Source organism: Megalobrama amblycephala, linkage group LG1 (genome assembly GCF_018812025.1).
Source record: "Megalobrama amblycephala isolate DHTTF-2021 linkage group LG1, ASM1881202v1, whole genome shotgun sequence".
Taxonomy (NCBI): Eukaryota; Metazoa; Chordata; class Actinopteri; order Cypriniformes; family Xenocyprididae; genus Megalobrama; species Megalobrama amblycephala.
This window is the reverse complement of record NC_063044.1, coordinates 65,655,926-65,662,929: the sequence shown is the minus strand read 5'-3', so window position 1 is coordinate 65,662,929 and position 7,004 is coordinate 65,655,926. Positions and strand designations below refer to the sequence as shown.

Genomic DNA, 7,004 nt, shown 5'->3' with positions numbered 1-7,004 from the left:
AATCATAAAAGTGATCAGTAAATAATACAAAGAATTTTAAGATGATTTAAATTAATCTGTATATTCAACAATTCCATTTGAAATAATGTCAAATTGTAATTAAATTAGCTTATTTTATGTATCTCAACATTGAGACCACAGGTGTGGGACATTAACAAAAATGGTGTTTTGAGCTATAAATGCTTCATAATATTATATTAAATCATATTAATTAGTAATCATATTTTTTGTCAAGGTGTGTAATGGCAATGAGAATATATTTATAAAGCATCACATGACAAATTTTAACATAAATCTAAAATTTCACTGCTGGGACTTAAAAGTGCCCGTAGTTGCAGAAACACCCATATATATATATATATATATATATATATATATATATATATATATATATATATGTATTTATATTTGGAGGGAACTGAGTAGACGGGAGTTTCCCTTTCTCTCTTTCCCTAAAATACCTTGTAAATTATTACGAGCTATGATTATTTTTTGTATTCTAAATATATTCAGCCTAAATAATAAAAATAAAAAAAATCGGGCTGCATTTAATTTGAGGATTAAATGAAATATTGAATACATTAAATTCTGAGTAATTTAAAAGAAAATAAAGGAGACCGTTCTGCCAACCCTGCCACCTCGTGTGCTTCAGGCAGGGCCGCGTTATCCTAATGGGCAACATGGGCTGCAGCCCAGGGCCTCGAGCACTGGGGGGCCCCCGAGACAATCCTGTTTTGCGTTTTAAAACACATCGTCGTCACACAGCCGAATCAAGAGTCACAGGCGCAGCGGACATGCACGCAGGAATACAACCAGGGCTGGGTTTCCCAATAAGGATGTATCTTAGCTCTTAAGAGCGCTTTCTACGTGCGAGGTTATGAACGCTCGCTGCAATTCCATGTGCGTTTCCCAAAAATGCCCTTAATTCAGTTGATTTTCATGACATTTTCATCTATCTATTTTCATTGTGACATTTTCAGCAGAAGTGAAACTGGTGTGTTCCAGTCCAGATCATGTGACCAATCAAACAGTGAGACTGAAAAGCCCATTTGCATTGTCAGGGTGGAGTGATTGTGATCCTCTCAGAATAGAGCAGCTCTGTCTCCAGAGACCATGTTCAAACCCCAAGAGCTTTATTTGACTTTATTTCCTGCTACATCAAGCTTGTGAAAAGCACCTGCATCTTCATCTGTTAGTTGAATGATGTTGTCAGACACAAAGTGAACTTGTTGAGAAGCTTTATTGAATGTTACAGCAGATTGAAAGATCACACAGTGCTTTGACACGCCAGCTCTCTTTCAGTATTGAGTTGTAAATCACTACAGCTGCAGCACTAGACTCATGTGAATCCTGCCTGACACAGGACACTCAGATACGGCTCATCTTCAGGAGAGAAACATCAGCACTCAGAGCTCTTGTGGAACGAGACCTCATGAGGAGCTCCATCATGTGTTACTCTGCACACGTACACCTCTCCCTCTTCCCAGCGTGCTTTGCTGAGGGTCAGGACGCTACTGCGGCTGTAGCGGCCGTCCCGCTGGCTCTCCGCGCTGGTCACGACCCCCTCGGTGACCTCTGACCCGTCCAGTGTCCAGCTCACCAGCGCCCCCTGTGGAGAGTAAGAGCTGAGCAGGCAGAGCAGTGCGGCTGAGTCTCCAGAGATCTGCAGAGAAGAGGGCGGCAGCAGAGACACTGAGGGCTTCACTGTGGGACCAGCTGCAGGAGACAAACACAACACATTCACAAACACAAAGAAAACACACTGTTTCACTCACAGCATTTCAACAGCAGCAAAAATCACGACAATCTGATCCTTCATGACATTCAACATCACTAGAGCTGATATAATATACAACATACAAACTACACAATCACTATATACATTTAAATCAAACCTCAGAGATCAAACTAAACATACTGAGACACTGACTGATTAAATCCAGCAGTTTAACTCTGAACATTAAGTTCTTAAATTTTACTTGAGATATTCAACTCAAAATGTAACTCAATTTCAAACAGAATTAAAACACAACTGAATCATACATATATTTTGTTTGTATTAAATTACAGTTTGTACACTGAATTATAAGCACAACATGAACAAAAGAGATTCAGCATCACTGACTGAAATACAGAAAGAACGTTTACATTCTGATGTCAGATCTATTTTTCCATCATGATATCTACAATAAAACATGAACTATATATGAACCGAGTATAGAGATAAATGAAGGAAAATTAAACCTGTAATAAACTGAATAAACTCACAGTGAGACACATTATGGAAATATGTTTAGTTTTTTTGGAATAATGTTGCTCTTCTGAATTAATAAACATGACAATATCATTGTTTTAGATTAAATAATTATAAAACAATATCAGTAACACTTTATTTAAAGCCTTTAAACACAATCGATTATAAAAGTATTTTAATGCATTCATTAAGCATTGTTATACACATCATAATGTATGTATGATCTCATGAATAATTCATTAACAGTTATAAAGCATTATTATGTCATCTATTCACTGTTACACATTTAGAAAGTATAATGGGCTAAAACAAATTGCAAACAAACAATTTCAGATTTAACAAGGAATCTGTCAATATAATGCCTTTTAATTTTGGTTACAATTATTTATTACAAGATACAAGGCATTATAATCTTAACTATGGATACTTTTATTACACATTATACTTAAATGCTTCAAGTAAAGTTTCACCACAATATTATTATTAAAAAAAAAAAAAAATGTTCTTGTTTCAGCTGTAAAACACTTTCTGAAATCTGAAATTGTATTTTTATTTTTTTAAATATGTAATTAAAAAGACTTACCGAGCACCAGTTTAGTTCCTCCACCGAATGTGTACCACAGTGATACAATCTAATGAAACGGTCGTACAAAAACCTCTATTCCACTCGAGTGAACACAAACTCCAGCAGAGAGAGAGAAACAACACTTCAACACACTGATATTAGAAGAAACTCACATCTTCTCAACACTCACACATTCAGTTTGGACTAAATGCTTTATGATTTAACACTGTTTATAGAAATATATTTGATGATCTGTGACCTCTGAGGTGACCTTTGACCTCTTTTATCATGGATGATGTTGTGGAGTTTCTCATAATGATCTTCTGTTCTTCATATGAAGCTCAATCATCATGATTCACAGAAAAACCTGCAGCTTCAAATAAATCAATCAATAGTTCTGAACATTTCATATGAACATTGTTTAATCTAGTCTGACTTGATTGTGAGTCCTGATGAACACCATCAGGAACATAACAGGACATCAGGACTCACAAACACCATTTTGTACATAATTTCTGCTTTACTCTAAATACAGCAAAATTTATTTATTTAGTACTTGATTTCTCATTGTTAACATGCTTTGAAAGGTGTAGTACATTAATGTGTTCATAAAGAAATAATTCATGTGTTTGACATGCTTGACAAATTTGTTTAAAATGATCTACACTATTCTCAAGTAATTTTGGTGGCCTAAAAAAAAAAAAAAAATATATATATATATATATATATATATATATATATATATATATATATATATATATATATATATATATATATATATATATTATTTTTAAGGACGGTCCCTCCTTAAGTTGGCCACCATGTTGAGATCACATGACCAGCTGAATTCTGCTCAATTAAAAAATATAATAAAAAATATTTTACAATTAATATGTACAGTTATTACAAAACGATTCAACATCATCAATCTGAATGTAAAATCTTAGGTTGCACTTTATTTCGATGGTCCACTTTAGATATTCTACTGACTATAAGTAACTTGTCAACTACATGTCGACTAACTCTCATTAGTGTATTAGTAGACTGTAGAAGAGTGTTAGGTTTGGGATCTGGTAAGTAGAATAAGTTGACATGTAGTTGCAGTCACTTGAATGTCTAAAGTAGACCATTGAAATACCAAATCTTATATGTAGAGAGTTTATTAGTGTTGTCTGTTGTAAATCCTGCCCACTTGTTTGCATTGTGACACATGCTTCAGTGCTCTGAGAGTGTTTATAGTGCTGTGAGTTTAACACTTCATGACTGAGAGCAGAACAGAACACAATCTTCATCATCACACAAGACAAAAGAACAACAATGAACACAATCACCTTCTTCATCTGGACTTCTCACACTGTTTGCTCAAGGTAAGACTGATAAAAACTGACTCTGGTTTTGGTGTTCTTGTAAAAGTATATGATGGTAGTAGTTTTAAACAATAATTGTTTTTCTTTTCTCTTCTTCAGAATCCAGAGGAGTGACTCTGACTCAACCTGGAGTTAAAACTGTCCAACAGGGTCAAACAGCTTCAATAGAGTGTCATATAGATGTAGGAATATACAGTGATCGTTTAGCCTGGTATCAGCAGAAACCTGGAGAAGCTCCTAAACTCCTGATTTACTGGATCAACAATCGTTATACTGGAACTCCATCTAGATTCAGTGGCAGTGGAACAGCAAATACTGGACGAGATTTTACTCTGACCATCAGTGGAGTCCAGACTGAAGATACAGGAGATTATTACTGTCAGAGTTACCACAGTGGTGGCTCAGTGTTCACACAGTGATAAAGAGTGGTACAAAAACCTCAGGTCAGTCAGACGTCACAGTGATGCACTGATACAGCTGAGAGATACTGCAGCTGCTGATGGAGGATCACAAACAACACAATGACAATGTTTAGCAAAGTTAAATTTGATTATAAAAACTTAAACATATGCGCTACCTGGGATGTGTCACTTGGAGAACTGCTGCGTCGTTAACACGCTTTCGTCATTTTCCGGAGCTGGATGCGAGTATTCAAGACGGAAACAAAGAGTATAGACCCCAAGAGGCGAAACTCTGATGCTTTTTGGGTAACAGCCAGAAGGAGGCGCTTCGGTAGCGCAGCAGCCATTTTGGGGTGAAAATGCCAACTGGACAGAATTCATCACATCTTACGAACCCTAAATTGGCAAATCTCACAGCCAAATCAGAAACACAATAGCAAATTTCTCAAATTCAGTATATTTTATGACACCTACAGTAAATGTTGTATTGTCTTAACCTATATATGTTTTATGTGATCATTTGTGGAATCCAACCATTACACATCTGAAGTAACGTAGTGTTGTGGCAAAAATTCAACTGACTCTTACTGCATAAGAGATAAACACATCCAATTGTCTTTAGAAAGTTTTATTTCTTGCAAGAAAGGTCAAACAGTCAACAGAAACACAAGCAGCTGCAGAGTGTAAGACAAGGAATGAAAGCTTCCCCTCACTTTTATATCTCTAACCTCCAAGGCTGAAACTCTGTCCTTTCACCACATTAGAAACATGTTTACCACTTTAGTGTTTTTCCACTTGTCACCCTAAGAATGCATACTTAAGCACTTCTGAGAAAAACAAAATCATTTAACCATAAGCATATAAGTAAAATCATATGGCAATTGTACAGAAACTCAAAATTTCCCCCCACAATTCCCCCCTTTGTTGGGGCAAAAAATCAACTCGACTCTCACTCACAATATGCACATGAACCTGCTCATTTTCCAATTTCGCTTTTGGTGTTAAATCTAAAAAACATATTTAAACTTCACATTTTTTCCTGTAGATCTTTACTTAGGTTTTACATGATCTCTTATCCAGTCTCAAAACATGTCTGTTCGTTCAAATTCTAAGCGTGATCCAGGGGATTAAAACGTATATAGGCAGACATAGTGGCGTAATATAGTAATAGTAAATTACTCCACTAGGTCTGAAATACGTTTTAGTCCCCTGGATCATGTTAAACATGATGACCTTACAGAACATGATGCATTGTCTGTTATCCCATAATTGCCACGTTTGGACACAGTGGCTGTGTTTTTTGTTTACATAACGGACATTAATTTAAGACAACACTGCAAAAACAGTTTACTTGAACTTCAAAGAATTTTAACCCAAATTGACTGGGTTTCTAGAGAGCAAAGAATTTTGTGAAAAAAGTGGAAGACTAAAACACAAAGTCTGTAAAATAAACTGTTAAAAGGATTTGATGATCACTAGTGATAGTATTTTATTCTGTGTTGCCATCATTCAGGTTGGATTTTGGCTTTAATGTACGTTTTTTTTTTTTTTTTTTAAACAAAGCAGCTGATATCGCCATATAAACTAGTCGACTGCGAGTCGCTTTCACCTCAAAATGGTGGAAACTCAGGGCCGCTGCTGGGCGCCGGTGTTTCAATGGAATGCTCTATTGAGTGTCGCTTCTTGTCAGTGTGTATTCTTTGACGGTAATAATGTGCTGCTAGTTGTTTTGTTGGCTCTATGACATGTGTTTGGTTATGAGAGATGCACTCTCTGTCTAACGTAGATGTTTTAGAGACGCCGACTTGTTTGGAGAGTGCTTCTGTCTTGACTCTACGAGTTTTTCTGCCATGTCGTTTATTACTGTTTACACAATCCGGGTATAGACGTTGGAGAAGGTAGGGTGAATGCTCTGTTAATTTCTCATTAACCGTGTTTAGTTATGTGATGTACGCATTCTGGAAGCGCTGGTCGAATCAAGTACATTGCTAACTTGATCCCTTTCTCAGCTGTGAGAACCTGACGCAGTTGCTGGGTCACTGTTTTCTGCACTGGCCTTTGCCAGAAAAGCTACTGTTTTGTTGGCTCTTCATAAAACATTAATCCCCTCGACGACCGGTAGGTATTTATGCATGCATACATTAGGATGGGAGAGAACAGATCTAACAGAGTAACAGTCTTCCTTTGTTCATAGGTTTGGTGACGGCCTGTAACTGCATTCCAGTCGGGGTGCTCTGCGTTCATTTACAGCTGCAGTGCTGTCCTGTTTCCAAATTTTATTATTTTTTTTTTTGTTGTTAATTTTTCTCCTTTTGTTGTTTCATATTTCGTTTCTCCCTGCTCTTTTCAGTTGCATTATGTTTTTTTTGTTGTTGTTGTTGTTGTTTCTGACATTTCAATTGTTATTTTGTTTTAAA

The 7,004-nt window shown here is 36.2% G+C and overlaps 1 long non-coding RNA gene across 1 annotated transcript; it reads right to left on the bottom strand.

The window, feature by feature from the left end:
* Window positions 1-1,221: 1,221 nt before the first annotated feature.
* On the bottom strand, window positions 1,222-3,393 carry LOC125280115. Its single transcript, XR_007187535.1, has 2 exons — window positions 2,838-3,393; window positions 1,222-1,716 (listed from the first exon to the last, which is right to left on the bottom strand). It is a non-coding gene; the product is annotated as an uncharacterized LOC125280115 (long non-coding RNA).
* Between the last annotated feature and the right edge of the window lie 3,611 nt (window positions 3,394-7,004).